The sequence below is a fragment of the Cygnus olor genome, chromosome 10, assembly GCF_009769625.2.
Source record: "Cygnus olor isolate bCygOlo1 chromosome 10, bCygOlo1.pri.v2, whole genome shotgun sequence".
Taxonomy (NCBI): domain Eukaryota; kingdom Metazoa; phylum Chordata; class Aves; order Anseriformes; family Anatidae; genus Cygnus; species Cygnus olor.
In genome coordinates, this window is record NC_049178.1 from 17,990,437 (window position 1) to 18,012,591 (window position 22,155).

At 45.0% G+C, this 22,155-nt stretch overlaps 1 protein-coding gene across 14 annotated transcripts in view; it reads right to left on the reverse strand.

The window, feature by feature from the left end:
* FOXP1 (forkhead box P1) overlaps nucleotides 1–22,155 on the reverse strand; it is a 370,950-nt gene that overhangs the window by 282,998 nt on the left and 65,797 nt on the right. Inside the window, exon 1 of one of the 14 annotated variants that reach the window (XM_040568514.1) lies at nucleotides 18,395–18,804. The exons of 12 other annotated variants lie outside the window; for them this stretch is intronic. The gene's annotated coding sequence lies outside the window, so the exon portion shown is untranslated. Of the gene's footprint in view, nucleotides 1–18,394; nucleotides 18,805–22,155 lie in introns of those variants that run through there. One more of the 14 variants, XM_040568507.1, reaches the window with a different exon arrangement.

Here is a 22,155-nt window from a genome sequence, read left to right on the forward strand (position 1 = left end):
TAGGCACTGGAAAACACGGCGCCTTTCTGACAAGCACGCGTGCCCCGTCCTCTGCTTCAAACACAGCGATATCCCCTTCTGCTATTTTTTGGGGGGCTGTGGGGGAGACGGCTGGTGGCAGAGCACCTGCCCTAAGCAGCGAGGCTCTGATTCAGGGAGCAAGGGGCTTATTAAAAAGCAAACACCGAGCGCCCCGTTGCTCATGAATGCGGCGCGAGATGTGGACTGTGTGTGTACATTGGGAGGTGGGGTTGAAAGCTCGCCATCCATCTGCTTCAGAGCGCGTTGCCTAAAACACTGAAATAGAAATGGGAAGCTGGAGAATGCCAGGAGTGGAACCTGAAAAGAAAAAGGCAGGAGGACGACTACAAAGAGGGGGATATGGAGTTAACGTGTTCAGTCGCTATTCCCTCTTCAAGCCAATGATTCAAAGGAGACTTATATAACCGAGGACGTGCCCAGCAGAGGCATTCGCTGCCTACGAAGAGGCAACTTTTTTTTTCCTCCTATAACAATTAGCCAAATCTGCCTAAATAAATGGAAAATGTAACACCGAAGGTCTTAAAAACACTTCCTGAAAATTACCATCTTCAGATGTTTATTTTCCCACTCACTACATTAATTACAAATTATTTAATCATTCATTCTGAGCTCTAAAACCTGGCATGTACTGTCAGCATCCCACACACCTACGTCTCCAGAGAAAAAAAATCTAAAATTCTTCCCAACTACTACTTCTGCAAAAGAAAATCTCTAAAGCTTGTACCTCAGGCAAGCCCCCTGCCTCAGTTACCCCGCACAGCAGGCAGGGCACGGGAAGCAGCAGGGCGAGCTCCCCCAAACCCACCTGCCACGACAACCAGAAGCCAGGCTGGGGAAGACCACCCTGGGAACAAGGAGCTGCTCCGATTCCCTCGGCAGCTAATTGCTGAATCTCCCTTAAGCAGGCATTAGAAAACACACGGGCTTCACAGGGTGATCTCACATTTATCCGTGAGCAGCCCGTTCAGAATGCTTCGCTACTTGGCAGCAGTGGCACCGGTGAGTTTTGGGGACGCTCAGCACCGTAACACAGCAACACGTGGCTCTTAAAAAGGTTTTGTGCTTTGCAGCTTAACATTGTGTTAATAATTGTTTGGATCTCTCCGCTCTTCCCCAAAGGTTATATGCAGATCCAAATGTTTACCAACGGTAATAACCCCCCTAAAACCAAATACTTTAATTCTGAAGGCTCTTTACACACTCCTGCCCCAGGAGAGGTACGGACAGCAGGAGCCACGCTGGCAGCAATGCAGCGAGGGCGAGAGGAACGCTGCACCCATTCCACAGACGGGGAAAGGAAGGCCAAGTAGCCTGCCTGGTTTCACACCAAGCGGCTGCCTGAAAAACAGAAACCAACTCTCCCAGGCTGGAAGGTTAACTTAGAGAACTGTATTTCCTTCCAGAGGATGCTCACCTGTCTTCTAGACCGACCCTAGGCCAAATAATAACTCATTTGGAGAGCAACTTATTTTGAAGAGGTTTCACATTCGGCTGTGTGCGCAAGGAGGAGGGAGGGAGGATGTCTCACATTCAGACTGAGGCTCAGGATATATCATATCTTTTCTCCAAACCAGTTCTCTTTGTGGTATAAGATCATGGGTGTGTTAACTGTAAAAACTCATTTTAAAGCGACTGAAGTTGAAGATAATAAGGTTGTGTCATCTGTACAAATATTCTGTACTGGAATGAGAATGCTGGTCTACCAAAGGAAGCTCTGGCTGAACACAAAACAGTCAGAGCAACAGAAACTGAGAAGATCCTCAAGCCTGGCTTGTTAGGAGTGACCTAAAATGGCCCAGTTTTGACTCACCCCTCGCTACCTCCCTCATCAGAGGATTCAAAGAGAAACTGCAATTCAACCTTCATTGCCGTAGCACAACTGCAACACAACTATTCTCTGTCATAAAAGAAAAAAACAAGCTGCGGGTGCCTGAATGCTGATAGATCACTTTTGCTTTAAGAGTATATCATGTCAATCAAAACTAAATTCCTTATGCTCATCACAGGAGCTTGCAACCAAGCAATACAAAAAAAAAATCTCATTTGAGTTCAACCAGTAATGTGTTCGAAGGCTTCCCAATCTGCTCTGTCTCTGGCATCAGCATCAGACAGAGAAGATGCAGAAGAGACTGCAAAAAAAATAATAATAAAAAAAGTCACTTGCCGGGCAAGGGAGAAAGGCCTCTAAACCAAAATAAAAATAAGCATTAAAATGTGTGTGCTGGACTAAAAGTATATACAGCAGGTTGAAATGTGCTATATCTTCCCCACTGGTGAGGAAAGACCTCTATAACTCACCACTAGCTTTGATCACTCGTGAGCTATCAGCTATTTCTTTGCTGCTTGAGTAAATATAAGTCATTCACAGCTGAAACATAATTTCTCTCTCTTTCCCCTGCCACTATATGTTGTGTGTGAATATGTCTTGTATATAGGCACACTAACACACTGTGCTGTTCAAATACACATCAGAGTTCACCAGATGGTGGGGATTGCCAGACACTCGTTGCTGCCACGAGTTAGGAGCCATGGTGTAACTCATGAATGATGTGTCTAAGCTGTAAGTGCATTTTGCATAGTTACATTACTCTTACCAGCATAAAGCTCTGTTTTCTCATTGTATTCAACCAGCGACAGTTTATAAGCATACAACCTAGAGGACTGTTGGGTATCTTGTGTTGTTTTTTTTGTTGTGTTTTTTTTTTCCCCCTCCCAGAGACAGAGCTCTGAAGGAGCTACTTTCATCTGGGGGTTATGATTCACAGCCGCGCACGCAGGATTATACGTGGTTTCATAAAGCCGCGTCCACAGTCAGTGCCCATGTTTGGGCACAATCTAGAATCCAACCTCAAAAAAACAAAGGTGTTTTACCAAAAATACTCAAGGTTTTAAGAGGCAATCATCTTAATTATGCATAGGAAAAATATATGAGATCGGAGGTAAGGTTCTGCGTACGGGCCTCAGCACGCAGTTGGGCATTAAGATATTTGGGCAATAAATTATGTGAGCACAGGATGGTAAGGATGTGAATGCTGGGTGAATTGGCAATTTCCTAGTCTTTAATTAATGATGGTGTTGAGAAAGAATGTGGCCTTCCTTCTAAATTAACAATGCTTTTAATCAGCAAGTGAATCTGCCTGCTTAAAGCTGAAGGTAGCTCTAGGCTTGCAAAGGAGCCGAGCATCCAGAAAGAAGCTGAAAGCCTGGCACGGCGCTCGTGGTCCTGCCAGACCCTCGTTAAGGCCTCCAACACAGCCAGGATCTCACCCAAGGTCTCTAACAGCCAGTGCTGGTGGTGACAAAATGAAAATCAAGGGGAAAAAAAAATATTAAGAGTGAGGAGGAAGGAGAAAAGACTATGCAGAGACTCGCTGTAAGGCCACCTCTGGTGTCAGAGGCAAGCAAGGACGTCTTAGAGCACCCAAATCCCTGCTCTGCCAAGACATACCAGCCCTGCCAATACAGACTGGCTGTCTGGCAGCACTGGTCCCAAAGGAGAAGGACTAAAGAAGGAAAAACAGATCTGAAAACCGGGGAATTGCACACCATCTCCTGGTTTTGCACGCTGTAGCTGGTTCCATCGCTTGCAGAGGCGCCTCGGTGAGCTCTAGCCAACTAGAGGACGCAGCATTCAGCTCACCGATAACCGAGCTCACCGTGTGAGAAAGCAGTCGTTTCACTACTGCTCTGCTAATCTATTCCTAGCAAACACATTCTAGCCATCGAGATACTGAATATAATTCACCTTTCCTATTTTTAGCCCCTCACAATTCCCACCTCACAGACTGTTGAAGAAAATTGGTTTCTGTGCCATAAACGCTCAGAAGAGACACAACCTTAAAGGTCAGGGATGTATTCTTACCTAAATATAACATGTTAGAATGGTCTAGTGGTTTTGAAACATTAAAAGAAGAAGGGAAGGAAAGGAGGAAAAAAACAGTTACAAGCAGCATTTGGTATTTTAAGGTTTTACACAGGATGGGATGCCCCCAAGGGTTAGGGCTTCAGCTCCAGTTAAGCACACAAGTTTGCTATCCAAAATTTCTTTGAACTAACAAAATCCCTGGAGGTTATCAGATTGGGCTGAATACGGACTAAGGTTTTCAACTCCTCCCCTTTTATCTGTAAATACCATGAGAGGAGCTCTCTACCACCGTAAGTCAAATAGTTTCCTGTCTTGGCTGGGAACCACTTAGGCAAACACTTGAGGCCATGAAAAACAGTTTGAATCGGGCTGCGGGGCAGGAGAAGGCGCTGTCAATCACTGCCAGCTCACCCCGGCCCCGTTTTGGGGAGCGTGTTTCAGCACGACACGGCTGGTTACGTACGAGCACGGCACATTTCTGACTCCCAGACACCTCCGTGAGCCCAGAGGGAACGCCGTCTCCTCCAGCTCCCCCGAGCACCTTCCCCCGGCACAGGGATGGTCACCCAGCGCAGGCGTCCGCACCCTTACCCGACCAGCTTCTCCTTCCCAGGCCACGTTAGCGTCAATGAGCACGGAAGAGCCAAACCCCACCGGGTATTCATTCCCCATCGTGTGACAACAGACGTTTCACTTCCAGCCAGAGCCTATTCAGATGGAGGAAGAAAACACGGCCTCAAAAAGTCCTCTGTCTGGTGGAAATGTGCCTGCCGGGAGCCGAGCGCACACTGAATCGCCTGTTCTTGGGGGCTGCACTAAAAGCAAGGACCTGGCTTTATTTCTTTGTTGATGCTGATATAACTTAAGAGGCAGAAAGAGATGAATCTGGGAAATCTCGGGAACAGAAGACCCGTACAGCAGGCACAGGCATCCCGCGCAGCCCGCAGCATCCTCGGTGTTATTTCTCTCTCTAGGAGCAGAGCAGCGCTTTATGCTTTCAAATGGGCAGAATATATGTGGTGTGGAAGCACGGCTACGCAGCCCTAACAGGAAAAAGCAAGGATGATACATTCCGGACTGAAAAGGGTCAGTCAGAGATAAACATACGTAAAATTAAAATAAAAATGCATGTAAATCATGTATGGATGGGAAGCCCACAATTTAATTTAGGCTAGCGAGAACAGCAGGACCCTCTTCCCCCTCAAAAATCAGACTCAATTCAAGATGTCTTTTAGTCCTTTTTACACAATAAATACCAAACCTCAGCCATCCTATCACCTTTAAAAAGAGAATGTTTCATCTCTTCTTGAGCATCTCAGCCTTTTTATTCAACGAGACTAGCCACGGGCAGGATCTTCCACAGTGACATTTTCAAAGCTCCATAAAATGTTTCGACTGCCCAAGTTCACGCAGATCTGAAAGTCTCTTTGGCAATTCTGCAAATCTCATCCTAAAACTTAAAATCCTTCTTCAATACCAGGTGCTCATTAGCCTCAGAAATGGCTGGTTCCAGCGAGCTGCTGCAGGAGGGAGCCCCGATGCCCTACACCAGCTCCCTTGTCCCTCTTAACAAAAACCATTTCACACCACTCGGCGAGGCTGCATCTCGCACCAGGAAAGAAACGACGTATCTTAAGGTTTGGCTCCAAAAACACACGATAACTACAGGGAGGCCACATAAAAAGGAGCTCGGAAACCTCGCCAGGAGGGTGCAAAGCCAGGTAGAGGGCTGAGAAAAGGCAACACGGAGCAAGGCAGGGGCGAGCTGGCTCCAGCCCCAGCTCCCTGCCACAGCACCCTTACGGGAACTCGGTTCCCAGTTCGTAGCCCTAACGACTTCATTACCCCATTACACGGAACATGGGACGCAGTCTGGGCAGGAGGTACAGGGAAGCAGGAGCCACCCTCGTTTTTCTCCGGCTGCAGCGAGGCAGCGCGCTACGCGATGCAGCACATGTACTGGCCATAAACTTAGCCAGGCAGTTGCTTCGGTTGCCTGCATGCTGACTACAACCATGGCCTCTGGATGCAAATTACTGGCTTTTATAGGTTCCTAAAAACATTTCACTGTGTCTACTGAACAATGTGGGAGTTGTAGAAAGGGCCCGATGATGGCAATGATGTAATTAAAAGCTGTGAGTGGGGAAAAAAAGCCATTAGATTCCTTCCTTCAGACAGAAAAAAATGGTAAAAATGTACTTCTTCAAAGTAGTTTAAAAGAAAATGTCAAAGTAAATAAATAAAAAACCCATACTCAGTCCTCCCCCCATCCCTCAAGTTTCCAATAGCTTCCCCGCTCAGTGCCCGTGAAGGAAAACGTATAGGCTGGAGCACGTTCCTAAGCCATATACTCTATCTAGAAAAAGAAAAAAAAAAGAACAAGATAGAGAAACTCTCCTATCTAATCAGTGTCCCCGTCTGGTAGTAACAGAAGTTACTATCTCTGCCTGCTCGTCATGGAGCTGTGTGAAGCGAAGCGGTGGCTGGGGCTGATAGGGCAGCGTGAGCCGCGGGGCAGAGCCCCGGAGGACACGCACCGCTTCTCCCAGGGGGCTGACCACTGGGACACACGGGGGACCTGCCCGTGGCATCGCCCACCCACAACAGGGACCTTCTGAAGTGCTGTTTCCCCCAGCACAGGCTTGAAGAAAGGTTTTGGTTACAACAGGATGAGTAGGGGGAAACTCCACGTCCAAACGCTGAACGTATCCCAAGCCCTAGTGACTTACTGCAAACCCAATTCTACATCAAAATGGATTTTATATTAAAAAAAAAGTGACTTCTGCCAAAAGGAAGAAAAAAATAGTACTTTTGGCAATGACTGGAGGGGCCCACGCTGGCCCCAGCTCTCAGCCCACTGCCCGTGTACGCGCGCGGCCGGCACCGCGTTTGGGCACATCTGGGGATGAGCCTGTCCTGAGCCGCCTGTGCCCAGCACAGGAGCTCCCTGCCACGGTTCGTTACCGAGCGCTCCAAGTACAGGCATGCTGCACAACATTTCTCCAAGCATTAGCTGTGGCCTCAAACAATCAAGGAGATTTTTTTTTTCTGGCCTTTTTTTTTTTTTTTTGGAGAAATGATCAAACCGGGGGTGGGGACAGAACATCCTGCGTGAAACCGCATCCTGAACAAGCATCACCACGATTCACTGTAAATAAATACTCTCTCCTTGCAGCACTTCCGTCAACTGTCACTGCCTTGGCTCCAATCACCTTTCAAGTCCAAACAGGAAAGCAGAGAAAAGCGAGTGAGATGGCAGATATGAGGTTTAATTTGCTTTTCACTGCAGTTTTCATTGGTGGTGCGCTTCCAATTCGTCGGCATTGCCAGCTGCCTGGAATCACTCCTGGACCCAGTTTTTTCCTGTTAACCTTCATAATTGTATTATTATGGGCAAGCCCACAAACTGCGTTACAAAAAAAGCTGTAAAAAGTGCAGCTCCTACCCTTTATTAGATAAGCAGCCAGATTCAAACCCTGCTGCTGCAGACAGAAAGGCAACTGAGATTTACTAAAGATGTTTCTTCACCTCTGTTTTACATAACGCGAGATGTGACTGTTAAAAAAAATAAAGCGTACGCGGAGCGGGGAGCACAAAGGGATTACGGGATGAAATAAGTTTGACCTCAATTTTCCTGAAAAAATATGAAAATACTTATATAAATTTGGAAAGATCAAAGATGCGAGAGGATAGCAATCCCGGGTGGGAGAGCTGAGGCAGAGCTCGCTCGGTTCCCACACGTGAGCCCTGCTCGGGGTGGGGACGTCACACGCCCCACGGTATTTTGAGCGAGCCACTGATGGAGAAAAGGCTTGGTGCTGCCTCTCGTGCGCACCCCCTCGTGGGCACACCGACCAGCACCCGCAGGCACCCGGGGTCAGAGGGACGGGGCAGCCCGTGGGGCTGCGTTTGTCCAGAAGTCAAAAAGCATTGAGAAAAAAAAAAAAAAAAAATCAATTCCTAAACCTTCAGCAGAGAAAACCCAAGTGCAGACCTCTCGCCTTCAGGAGGCAAGAAAAGACCTTGGCAGCTGCAGCCACCCGGGTGGGGCGTGCCGGGATGCTCGGGATCCCCTCCCCGCTGCACATGCACGCACACAAGCAGCAATTTAATTAATAAAAGTAAAAATGAAGTACTACATGTAGCAGCAAAGTATTATTAAAAGCTGTAATGTCTCAAAGGTTCCTATGAAGTCATGTTCTTGCAATTCGCTCCTAAGAATTTAAAGACAAAATTACATGCTTGGTAATACTCCGGGGAGCACACTTTTCTATGTGGCCCATTGTTTGTGTATGATGCATGGCTTTGAGAAAGTGGCATTGTTAGAGGGACTATAAATCACAAAGGGGAAGCTTGATTTTTTTTTTCTTTATTTAAAAAAAGTCTTGTTCCAGACAGGGCTTTCCTCAGCTGCAGTTTTCTGTTTGTCTCAGAGAATGAACCAGCACCAGAACCACAGGCGTGTGCCGGGGGTCTCGAGCCGCTCAGACAATCATCTCACTTCTCTGCAGCCTCTCTGGAGGAGCAAGCATACTACAGCTGGTACCGCAGGTTTTGTATCGCTAATTCCAAGAGAACGTTTATTTTTCTAAAGATAACTCCTCAAGATAAAATCTTGAATATTCAAGAGCAGCTCTAAAACTTCTGCACCGCCTTTTGCAAAGTTTACCTGGTGTGGTTTGCTTTCTTAGTTTTCTTCAAGCGATCTGTTTTTAGTGTGGTTATTTACTCTTAGGTGTATTATTTCTGAACTTGGAACCAAAGTGGGCTCCACGCACTTCAAAAGCAAAGAGCAAATGCCAAGATCATTTACTACCCACACATACCCACCCCATCCTTCACCCGGCGCACATGAACTAGCTAATGGCCTGCCTCCCAGAGCAACCACAATAAAGTTATTGCTTCGATGAGGCAGATGTATTTTACAACTCACAGGAGCTGGAAAGTCAGTACTCCACAATGCTGCCCACTTTAATTTCAAACTTTAAACCAACCACCAACAACAACAACAAAAAACACACAGCCCAGGACACAACAAATATCACAATGAAAATATCCCAACAGTTGGAAGGTAACTCCTTGCTAAGACCAAACCACACGAAGCAATTTGCAAGGCAAAAGCCACCACGTTCTTGAGGGCCAAGAACAAATCAAGAGATATCCGCCAAAGTCAGAGAGTTTCCAGGCTCTGAAAGTCCAACCGGGCACCACTAGAGCATGATTTCCAGAGATGGCCAAGCGCACTCAACACCACCTGCTTAGAGGACAGGAACCCCAGAGCACAAGGCAACTCAACTGGGCATCATCTTCCCTGAGGGGATGCATCCCAAAACATAGATCATGTGGTTCATGCCATGATTAGGCAAGACAGATCTCTCATGTTCCTATGACCTGCTCCATACGTCTGTATTTGTGTTTTATGCATTTCTTCTACACGCCTACTCATACATACCAAAAAAATCAGATATTTATTCTTAATGCGAAGAAATATTCAACTTTTACAGCAAATCTGAAATATCAGCTGTCAATACCTTAATGGGTACACAAACATTCCCAGCATCCCAGGATTGCCACTTGAAAAACCAGAGCTCTATAAATTAAGTTTCCCTGACACTCCATCCTACATCACTGTATCTTCCAGTCCACGCAACTTCTGTCCTACATACGCCTGGGCCCTGCTCACCATGTTTTTGAGTACAGATGCTTTCCTGTTACAGCATATTACGACTACAAATGTATTTTACTTTTTTTTTTCTTCCAAACTTAGTTACAAGCTAGTAACAGGTTAAGCTAAGCGGCAGACATCTAGGCAGACACCCCTGCCTCGACTCCCAACTGGCATAAATCAGCACAGCTCCACTGACTGCAGGAGAACCAAGGAACTGTGTCAGTTTATACCAGCTAAAAATCTGACCCCGTTCATCTGATTTGTCTCAAGACAGTCACTACATTCAGAATGTAAGAAGAATAAATTAGCATGGATTAAGCCTCAGAAAACCTGCTTAGGAAACTTGACTGTGCTAAAATACACATACTGACGTTAACATCATTCACTCATAATTGTGCAGCTTAGTAAGTCATATGGTCTAAATACTATTAACTAATAGGATCAGTCCAGCACTAGTTATCCCTAAATATAAGAAAAAACAGCTTTTCTGTTTAAGAACCAAGTGCTTGCAAGTTTACGATGGCTGACTTAAGAAACACATGGCACATTCCTCTGCCAAAACATCTGCCTCCTTCAGGAGAGCTGACTTCATCCAGCGCTGGTGGAAGGTCTCTGTCTGCCTTATTCTTATAGCACAAGCCTTCGGCTGCCAACAGGGCACGAAGGAACTATTTATGCTCCATAAAAGGCCTGGACATGGCCTGGAATACATGCAGAAATGAGAGAGCTAAATCAAGCTAATTATTTTGAGAACTTCCAACAAGAAACATTATTACAATAAATTCCACGTGTTTCTCTCAACTTCTGCACATTGTGAAGGATTTCCCGTCCGTGTGTTCAAAAAGGCCATCATATGGAAACAATTACAGCGCACAATCTTAAACCGACTGGTACCAATGCAAGGGCCGTTGACCCATCTTTATGGGCATTTTAAATAATTTATGTCCAACTTGAACGCAATCTGCTCTACATGACAACTCTGACCCGAAGCGTATCGAGGTTTATGTTGGGTTTCTTTAACAATCCACCCCTGCCATGGGAAGATTTGATCTATACCGTCATGAGGTGAGCTCCTCACTACCAGGCAGCAAGGCTGGGCTCCAGCACCACTTTACCTGCCATGAGCCCCCAGGCTCTGACAGACCCTCTCCAAAACGAGTGGAGGGATGTGGGGAGAGGTAGCAGCAATCCTGCCCGTTCAGTTAAGCATGGAGAGGCAGTGACCAAGGAGGCACTTTAGACCTTCTGCCTTCACCTTCCGAGATGACGTCTGTGACCGCAAGCTAATCCACCCTGAGCATGAGCTTTACTTAAATCAAAGTGATTTGAATCACTGATTTTAATCATGGCTCATATCAGAAAGCAGGAAACATGGTTTAAATCATTGATTTTAATCATGTTTTACATTTGTACTTTTATGTTTATTTTCTTAAAGAGATTGATTCTAATTGGTTAGCAACTTAATAAAATATAACCTTTTCATTGCGTTTAACTCTTCTTCCTGTAAGCAAGACAATAAATTAGTTTCGCATTCATTCGCATCCCTAAGTTTTAGGTTTTGAGTATGTCAGAAGTTACCAACTAATTAAAATACTCTTAATTTTGTTATTTGCATCCCTCTTCCTTGGTTGAAAAGTAGAACTGCAACAAAATGCAAAAAACATTTCTATTCATTACATGACAGTTACTTAAATATGCTAGATATATCATAAGTTCGTGCAGTTATGCATGTAAAATATTTACTTAATATGATCTGTTGCAAGAACATGAAATATATTAGGAACTCGGTGGTACTAGATCTTACCTTCTCACACCTTTATTTTATTCACAGATTGGAAAAGGAGAACGAGGTTTCCTGTCTTTTCAACTCTGTGCTAGCTTCTCAGTTTTTAATCGAATCAGCAGAGGGATTCCTTTTACCGTTCTGCCCCATCTCAATGAAAACAGAAACCAAACTCTTCATTTACAGAAGAGGTCATCAGCAGCTAAGGCCCAGCAATTTTAACATATTCAAACATAAGTGAATGAGCTAACTTCAGTTAGGTGCCTGGGATTACTTTCTTTAAAATGTCAACAGAAAAAATACTTCATTTTAAAAAACCAATATATTAATTGCAGGTTTCAGTATTACCATTTTGAAATTGCATTTTACAAAGATTTTTAACCGAAAGCTTGCAGCATTTAAATAAAAGTAATATTTAAAAGCTGTCTGAAAATCACCCATTTCATCCTGTCAATTTAAACTGTAGGTCCAAAAAGCCTCCAACTGCCTAAACATGAAGCAGGAGATCACTTTTTATTGACTGTACTGGTAAACAGAAGAACCCCCCCCATCTCTCAAACTTTAAGGAGCTGCTACAGCTCCAGAGATAGTCTGAAAAACGGAGGGGAGCTGCTTGAGCCCGGCCCGGGCAATGCAGCCAGGCCAGCAGCGTTTTGGCCACCACCACCACGGGAGCCACCATGTTGTTAGCCCAAAATGGAGGCCATGAGTACAGCCCTCACTGGCCAGGCCGCGTGACAGGCCCTTCGGCCTGCACCGAGGACCAGGGTGGCTGCGTGTCCCCACGGGTGACAAAGCCACCTCCGCACCACACCGGCATCGCCAGCTGCAGGGAGGCCGCTGATTTATAGTGGTGTTTTGTGAAATAAATAGACACAAGTTGAAACGCAGCTGTTCAGCGGCTGAGGAGCTGATACAGACAGCTATTTAAATGACTCCTCACACGTCAAATACTTTAACTGAAGACTGGGGCCTGCATCAGGGAGCATTTCTGCCCTGCTGGGACACCCATGGGCAGCAAGCGTGGTAGCAGGATAGGGACAGGGACGGGGCACATGACAGTGCTTCGCCCACTGCTGCATCTGCTCTGAAAAGGCCCCAGCATCTGCACCCTGCAATTCAGCAGTTCAGCCGTTCCTGCCTCCAAAGTCAGCTTCTTGTGTTACAGCCTGCCTCAATCCCCATAAAAAAAATAAAGAATAAAGAATAAGCTGAAGGGGAGAAAAAAAAAAAGGGAGCAGGGAGGAGAAAGACAAGAAAGTCGCTCCACTGACTGCAGCATTGCTACCACACGTAATTCAAGGACTATAGCTGGTATGAATCAGAAAGTGGGGGGAGAAGGATTTTTTCTATCCTTTTCCTTCAAAGAAACTCACCAGAAATAAACTGGTATTCCAATGGCAAACACCCAACGCATTTACTTTTGGCAAACCTAAATAATAACAGAATAACCCCAAATATTGCAAAGGAATGATTCGTAGAACATGTGGTAAATAAAAGTTTTACAAATCCCTGGAGTGTTACCACCAACACTGAATGTGGCATTTCTTTCCTGAAGAATTTACAAATCCAGACTTTCAACAGAAGATTTTAAAAACAATAATTAAAGTCTGCCCAGTGAGTAACAGCCATTTGGGTGTTTCCTTTGGACTTCACAAAAAATTACAATTACATATAAATACTATCTAAACATACATGCAAGCTCAATCAGGAGGGACCAAAAGGGAAGAATAATACAACTCACAGGCAATTAGTTCAGAGAACATAAATACATGCTATTCTGTACACCTTTAAATACAATCTCATAAGTTTATATTTTATGGTAATTTGAGATCCCAATTTGACAGTCTTGTATGCACCACACACTACCTCCCTATAAAATACACACATAGAAAGGTATTCGTGTTCTTGGTTAAAGCCAGATTAACAGAACAAGCCCTTTTCCAAAAAATGCAACTTAAAACAGAAAAAAACAGTTTATAATAAGAAGGCCGTTTTACTGTTTATTTTATAATTCTAAGCAAATGGATGTAGCATAAAGCTATGATTATTTTCCTGCAGTCATAATATATGTGATTTAGAGTATGTTTAGGGAAAATGTTAACTGAGACAGAAGTCTGTAAATGGATAAAGAATTAGGGCACAAAAATGCAGCACACTTCTGCTAAACCATATACAGTCTTCTGTGTAACTTTATTTACTGTTCATAGTTCACTGCAAATGAGTGAAGCTGCCTCTAATGCTATACAAATTTGGATATCAGCTGTCCTATGCAAATTTGACTAATTACGTATGCATTACTGAGCTATGAAATAAGTCAGTGTGTTGTGGTATGTGAATACACATCCCGCTCTTGTTTTTGAGCATAATAGTTTTCAGTGTCTGCTGAGCGTTCATATCCTGTGGACTTATCCTTTTTTTTTTGCTCCCCCTTCCTCTTTTTTTTTTTTAAATGAGACTCCTTTTCTAATTAAAAAAAAAAGGAATTAAGAAAAGACATTCTATTTTTTAAGCCTGTTTTAAAAAGCAATATAAATTCCAGCTACAGGCAGACCTGAAGTAAGAAGGGAAGACTGTATTTTATATTGTATAATGAATTAGCTTTAAAAAGGTTGAAAAATAAACAAACAACTACCCACAACATTTTTGTGAGCTCATTATGTACTAAGCAAGAAGTAATTTTATCCTTATACCCACATTTTATGTTTTGGGCACTTCTATTTCATGTCCCTTGACACCTTTTCCAATAATCCATCTACTTTATATTGGAAAGCCTCACATGAATAAAACTTTACGGCACTACAGGCATTTAGCCTTCCACTGACATTCCTGGCCTGTTCAATTCTGCAATTCAATCAAAATCAAATCTCAAAATCCTCTTGTCAGCCAGCACTGCTTTCATATGCCCGAGCCCTGTGTAAGGATAACTGCATCCAATCTTTCCCCCAAGCAGTGCTTATATTGTTTTATTACAGTTCAATGAGTGGAGTTCAAAATTACATGCAGCTGCCTACTACTGTGGTCTGTCTGTGTTACGCATGGACACAAGTATTGCCCACCAGGCTTGAAATCATTCACTTACTGGTCTGGCAAAAGAGGCTGTGAACACTTCATTGTATGGAAGAACATCCTGCCTGCTAGATCTAAAGAGGGTGATGTTAGCAGATCAGTCCCTTTATAAAAGGATTGCGAAAGCCCTATGAAATGCAACTCAAACGCGCTCAATGTTAAGCATGTGGCTACTGCACATAAAAGCAAAGATAAACCTCAACATGCACTACTCATTCTCGGAAAGCTTGTGAAGGAAGATAAAGGACTGGAGAATAAAAGGCATCTTACAGAGTTTTTATGTGTGTTTTAAATGACGAAGCTTCATTTAGACAATTTTTATCTTTTCTTCCCCCCTCCATAATCTTTGCACTGAAACAAAAGGACGGAACACAAAGCTAATTAAATACAATTTAATCAGATGAACAATGCAGCGACTCAAAATCCAATAGCTTAAAAACTCCTGCTAGCGATAGCTCCTGTACAGCACGGCTGTAGGGAGAGATAGCATCAAACCCGAGCAGGATTCCAATCTGGCACTTGCTGGGGGCCAGAGGTACAATGAGTGTCAAGAAGCTCCCTCCCGTGCTGCGAACAGGGCTAGGGAGAGGCAGGAGCCACAACCCGAAGGAAAGCGGCCCACACTCACACCCTGCCCAGCCAGGCAGCAGCAAACTTGCCCAAAGCCGCTGCAGCACCGCTCTCATCACGCACGAGATTCTGCCGGCAGCAGGAGCGGCGCGATGTGATGCTCCTACAGGTTAACGGATCACCCTTCGCATTAGCGTTTGGGGATGGTTTTCACTTAGCTTTCCATCAGCATTTCACAGTATTACAATGACCAGAATCAAAAGAAGAAAAAAAGTCTTTTATCAAAGGCTATTCATCAAATATTCTACCATGACTAAATTCTGTAAGACTAGCAAGTGAGAAAACAGAGGCGACATGCAGTTAGACATCCTGCCGAGAAAAAGCTCTCTTGGAGATGAACCCCATTACCTTTCAACACACGGGTCTGAGAACCAAGCTAACCACACAACAAACCGCTGACCTATTACAGCGTCACAAAACTGCTTGTCCACGAATCAAGTCTTCATTCCCTTTTCAAAAAAAAAAAAAAGCGCGCTCAGCTGCTGTGCAAGTGCCTACGCGTTGATTGTGCAGAAGCAAAGCCAGCCGTAAGGCTATCCAGCCCTTGGTACTTCTGATAGCCTTCATTAAAAAGTGGCATGGATTATCGCATGTGTGCTCCATACGCCTATTAATCTATTCCTATGTCTGCTTGGACAAAGGCTGGAGAGAGAGATCTGGAAATCAGATGGCAGCGACTGTCCCAGAGACACTGAATGCCACCTCCAGTACAGAGGCGCTCCCCCAGGTCAGGCTTTAGGAGACAGCCCACGGAACAAGCTTTGAGCTCTTGTTCCTACCAAGGGTTCATGGAGGGCCAAATGTCACATCTTATGTCTATTTAGGCCATGCTGATACAAGGACACATTTGGGAACAATAACTGATGGCATCAGGATTGCTGCCATTTCAATAGCCTCCTTCCCATCCAGATCCACCTGTGACACTGCCCGGCACCAGGCTGACGCTTCCCCAGGAGAGGAGGGTCATGGTGTGGGCCCACCGAACCCCAGAGGAGCTCCTCCACAGCTCCCCACGGTGGCCCTGTCCCCAGATACCTCACGCACTCGGAGCTGAGCACAGACATTTGGCTTCTGGGGAACTCGAGCACTGCGAGGCGCTTCCTGCGCACGTCCACCAGCCCCTGGCACAGGGAGGTCCCCAGGCCACCACGGAGCACACCTGGCCAGCGAAGAGCAAACAAAACACAAGCAGCAGTTGACAAGGGGAGACTCCGTGCGGAACGGCAGGTATTGTCCCCGGCAGTAGGAACAGCACATCAACATTACCAAATCCAAAATTCGAGGCAAATCACCCAGGTGTGTGCTGGGGCTAGGGGAAAAAGAGTCTGACTCCACATGCACGCGTGTAGGAAGTGACAACACATCACGTCTGCCTGCCATCCGGAATATATTTGGCAGCCTATAGATAGAAAACAAACGAGATTCATCTAGCACACCGGAGCAAACCCCGGTGCTCGCAGCACCTTTGCACCCGAATTTTTGCTGCAAAGCTGGAGAGGTGCGCGCCGAGAGGCCGCGGCTGCGAACCACCCCCTTTATCGCCACCATCGCAGTATTTACCGTAACACATGTGACTTAGTGAAGCCCTGGATTAATTAAATGAACTCCTCCATTAATCAATCAATCAATCCAGCACAGAGCAGTTGAAATATTGAATTACTTAAGACCAGCATCTTTATATAGGACTTTTAAAGGCCTGCTCTGGAAGACCTTATCCTCGATAATTAAATTCTGCCTCACGTGGAGAGGAGCACAAGGCAGCCAGGGGAGGCCCTGCTGTCCACAGGCTGCAAGCACGAGCTTGGTGCTGCCCCATCCGGGGCATCAGCAAGATTTTGTAGGAGCAGATTCCCCCAAACCATCCTTGGAAGCAGCCCCCCTGCCTCTGCTTCCCAGATACCAACAGCAACACCTCCTACTTGTTCAATCAGGATCGCTAATCAATTAATTAATAACAATAAGATCAGGATTGCTCAGTCCTCAGCAGTGGCTCACATCCAGCTGGTGGAGTGGGAACAGAGGGGAAGGAGGGAAGAAGTGCTGGCACTCTGCAACACCTGAATGCATGCTTAGTAGTTGCAAAACCTGTAAAGTCAGTAAAGGTTATCTCACTTCATACGGGGGAAATTTAGGCAGAGGGAGCTGAAACACGTTGTCCCAAGATGCGCGGAGAGCTGGTGAGACTGCCAGTAATAAGAACACCAACCTCCCATCAAGGGGACCGCTTTCATCCCAAAAGCCAGGCACACAAACTGCTAATGCGATCGGTTTTGTCATCAGTGGGTCCACCTGAACCAGTATATTGGGCTACCAAAACCGGAGGGATGACTTCTACGTTTCCATCTTCATATTTCAGTTTGGATGAAACTAGTGTAGCTATACCCATCCATGGGGGAAAGGACAAGAAATAGAAATAAAACAAAACACCACTGATTCCACGCATATAAGCTGTTCCACATACTGAAAAACCCCTGATGTAAGAAACCGTTCACATAGCATGAGAATTGCTGTTTCCCTTGGACAATGAACTGAGGAAGCTTCACAAGGCTCGCTCTCAAAAAGATTGGCCTACAACAGCTACACAAAAGTATCTCCTCCTATCTACTTCTGTCCACAGGAAATATTTATATTTTAGCTATCCTAGCTGCAGAAGAACGACAGAAGTCATTAAAACCCCCTATGTGCCTGCTCTCCTGCCTCCAGCCCTCCTCACCACCAGCACGGACCCTGCCCCGATCAGCAGCCCCCAAAGCGCACAGACTACCCGCACCGCTTCTGCCAGGTACAGAGGGAACAGAGCAGCAGCCTGGAGATCTTGGATAGGACAGGACAGGACATACAGGACCCAGAACCAAACAGAGTACAACAATATGAACGCAGTGTTCAAAAGTAACTATTCTTTTGGCAAAGACAATAGAAGAGGAAAAAAAAGACTTGTTACAAGTCCTAAATGTAGGAGAGCAGAGTATGGTAACATATTGCCGTGCATCCTTTATAGAATTACATCCAAAGCTATATTAAAATAATGTTAAGGTTGCAAAAAACAGGCAACAAAGTTGGCAACCTCAACAGCTTACCCATACAATCTTTATTTGCACCTTCGGAATAACTTATGATCAAGTCTTCGATTACACAATCATATTTTATTCCATGGGATTCCCACCCAAGGTGTAGGTATGAAATATCTTTTTACCCCTGTAAAATCCTTTCTCCTAGTAGCACATATCACTTATTAGCACAGACCATCCAGTACAAAACCACCAGGCTCCTCCTGACCGCTCCCCCAGTTCCCTCCCTGAGGTTTCAGAGTTTGTGACGTTACTGAAAGTCTCTTCACCTGTGTTTGCAGGGATGGCTGATGGCATCACGACCACTTCGCTGGTGGAAACCCGGAAGGAGGTGAAACAGAAGCTGCTGGTTTGAGCTACCCAGCAACTGGAGGCTCCAATCTGAGCCCACCATGACTCACAGCCTTGGTAGATGCTACCAACCCCCTGTGCTATATGGACGGCCCCAACTGGCCTCAGCTGCGGTTGCAAACCCCAGATCACTTCTGCAAAACTGGCCACAGGTGTCTCATGGTGGGCACGCCGAAATGAGGAACGGGGAACCACGTGGCAAGCTCAGAGTGCTTGGGTTTGGATGACGTGCCTGAGCCCAAATAAGGCTCCCTGGGAAGAAAAAAATAAAACAACAAACTACATAATCGTGTCAAGAGAGTTTCACAATGCGCGCAGCCGGGAGGCTCGGTTAAGGCAGCCTATGCCACCTTAACGCTACCATCTCCCAAATCTTAAGTGCTAGACTGTACCATCTTGAAGGTTGTTTCTAGATACATCTGTTTTTTAATATATGTCATTTCTCGAGAATTTTTTATTCTATCTTTAACAAGCGAGAAGTGAAACAACAACAAGGAGCAGCCACGAGCAGGGTGCAGAAAGGAGATGACGTGACCCCGGCTTTGGCCAAGGAGAGCCGCGCACCGCCGGTCCCGCAGCCTCTCGCCGAGCAGGGCGGAGGCTCAACTCCAAATTGTGAAGAGAAGCACACACCAACAGCCGCAAATCTGAGGTTTCCCCTTGGTGGGACCACGAACAGTACCCCAGCACCCTCACACACCTGGAAGTGCCCTGAGGACTCCAGGGACCCCAAAGCAACACGCGGCTCCCGCTGCTCCTCGGGGAACCGCTGCACCGAGGGGCCACCAGTGGCAACCCCAGTGCCAGGAGCGGGCACCCCTCGCCCCGAGGCTTCATTTTGGGCCCGCTGCAAGTTTTAGAGAAAGTTGCAGGTGTCATTCGGATGAGATGGCATATCTCAGTTCTGCTAAATACCTAAACGGTGTTTATCGTGCTGGGGAAGGGGCTGTGCTAATACACAGAAACCGCCAAGTGTCATGTTTTTACCCTGATCTGCGACGTTCTCCATCCTCCCCAGTAATTTGCACTTTCTTCTCTTTCAAAGACTCCCATAAAAGGCTTTTACAGTCATTACGCAGTCTTATTAGCACCCAGTATATATTCTCTTTTACAAAGTACATGTTTACTTTGACTTCCCCCTTGCAGAACCGGGAAATACACGACTGTTGCCATCTTACGGAGCCGACTTTTAGCGTCAAGTAAGGTTCTGAACCTAGAAACAGGTTATTAAAACAAAAGCGCAATTTAAATAAATCAGCAAAAATCAATTCAGAAAAGCTTACGCTGCAGTTGCCATGACTAAAGAGAGCTGCGAAAGCCAAAAGGAAGGAGTTAACCTTTGTTGAAACAGCATCAAACAGTACTTGCTGCTCCAGTTATTGCTGTACCGGTACCCGCTGCAGCAAACAGCATCCCTCGGTAACGGAAGAGCATCACCTACAGACCCATGGTTCTCCAAGGGTCAACCCTAAAGCACTGCCCTTTAAATGTGGCTAACAACCAGCAGCAGGTACACAAGAAAATCTGGTAGATTGAGCAGGAAACTACAGAGAACTATTTCTGAAATGTAAATGAGCCTCTGCTACTTTCATTTCATTACTGCCGCAGCACTGTGCTGAGATGAAGTTTCCATCTGTGATTTTCAGGACAGGATATCAGCCATTTCAGACAGCATCCGTCGGAAACTAGATAGACAAGTTACTCAGTTTTGTTTTTTTTTTGTTATATAAAAACACTTAATATCTACCGAGCCTTCCCTCGGACGGAGCTTATGGGAGATCATTCAGCACTTGGGGGAACGATCTTGAAGCAAACAAGCAGCTTTACCAACCCCCCCTTTTCATTTTCTTTAAGGAGAGAGTTACGATTTGAAGTGGACTACACACTAAAGGATAGTTTTGACACGACCATGCTAACTATCTGTCTTTTACGACTCCTTTGAATACTCTCAGCTGGAACAAGTTAAATGCTTTGTGGTGTCAGGCCTTAAGGTTGTGAGCAGAGGACAATAATTTCAAATCTCTCACTGAAAAATTCAGGGGCTCATGGATTACTTGTGGAAATCTTTGCCCAGATCCAAGAGACAGTATATCCAGTGAAATTATTTCAAACACTTGTTGTTTCTTTTTCACAACATTTTTACCATCAGCCACGCGAATTTTTCAGCAAAAAATGCTGAAGTCAATGACGATGCAATTAAGGCTTTGATTACATGATGACAGCAAATCGATTTTAAAGCAGATTATATCAACAGTTGGGCAAAAGGAGAGGCAGACATTATGGAAATCAACCCCTTAAATATCCTTAAGATTCCATAACCCCAGAGAGCATCTTTAATTCACCCTCTTTTATTCCAGATGGTCTCACACAAAAAAAAAAAAAAATCACCCTAAGTTATCACATTCTGGTAGCCCATGATAATGCACTTTCTATGACATGATGTTAATATGCGTTAAAAAAAAATAAAAATAAAATCTCCCCCCCAACCCCCAACTGCAACTATTTCCCCACTTAAGTGACATTTGCAACAACACACGTTTTTAGAGAGCCACGGGAGGAAACGTATCACTTACTGCCACGGTCTGCCACTGGACAGGCATCGCAACTGCCTGCTGAAGTCAATCAGAGTTACACGTAAGTATTTAGGAGCAGGATTTGGCTTCAGACACGGCATGAAAGCAGGAATAGGGAACTATTGTGCTGCCTGTTTTCTCACAGCAGATCCCAGCTAGCTTTGGCTATGGATCCAGCACCGCGAGCCAATTTCAAGAAAAAGAGACTTCGACCCTTTCCTTTCTCTCCATTTTTGTAATCTCTTGCAGGCACAACTGCTCCAGCAAGCAGCTCCCCCCGCCCAATATTTGCACTAAACCACTGAAGGACTTTCTATTATAATGCTATCTCATTGATACAAGATTACTCCTGAACCACATCAAACCCCGCAACGCCGTGAAAGGCAAAAACGCTGCCTCAAGAAAGAGGCACAGAGTGGATTATTTTAGTCTCGTTATCTAAACAGCACTTTTAGATTTATGTAAAAAGTAATGCAATGTTACAGTAAGTGTTCCTCCCCTGGGGGCAACTCAGTGTCTATACGGATTAAATGCACACGCATAAACACTTGTGATAGCTAATTATATTCCCGAAAACACCCGATTCTTACCATTTCTTAATCCTACAAAATAAAACCACTTCAACATTTTTTCAGATAATAAACAATTTTATCTAATGTCTTTGAAACTCTTCAGAGATTTGCACCTGAGAAACAAAAAGTGATAAAACTCCTGCCTCTTTTAACTCTATTTTGTAAAAGATGCATACATGCAAAAGCCCTAACAGAATAAAGCACTCGCCACCTCGTCTAGTTGCAAAGAACATGAAAAAGCAACCAGACATTTTAATTCGAATGAAATTACACAAAATTTTTATCTTTTTTTTTTTTTTTTGTTCAGCATGTAAAACCCCACCCTGTAATGAACACAAGCTTAAAGCAATCTCTTCCAATGGACCATTTTACTCATTCTACAATTTCTTACCCAAATTACACAGGTATAATTATTTTGACACTGTAATGAAAAGAAAATGGGATTTGGGCACTGTGGGTTTATCTAATAACACTATTTCTTGCCAGACTTCACAGCACTGACAATCACAAAGAGCCCTGTCCATTCTAATAGGA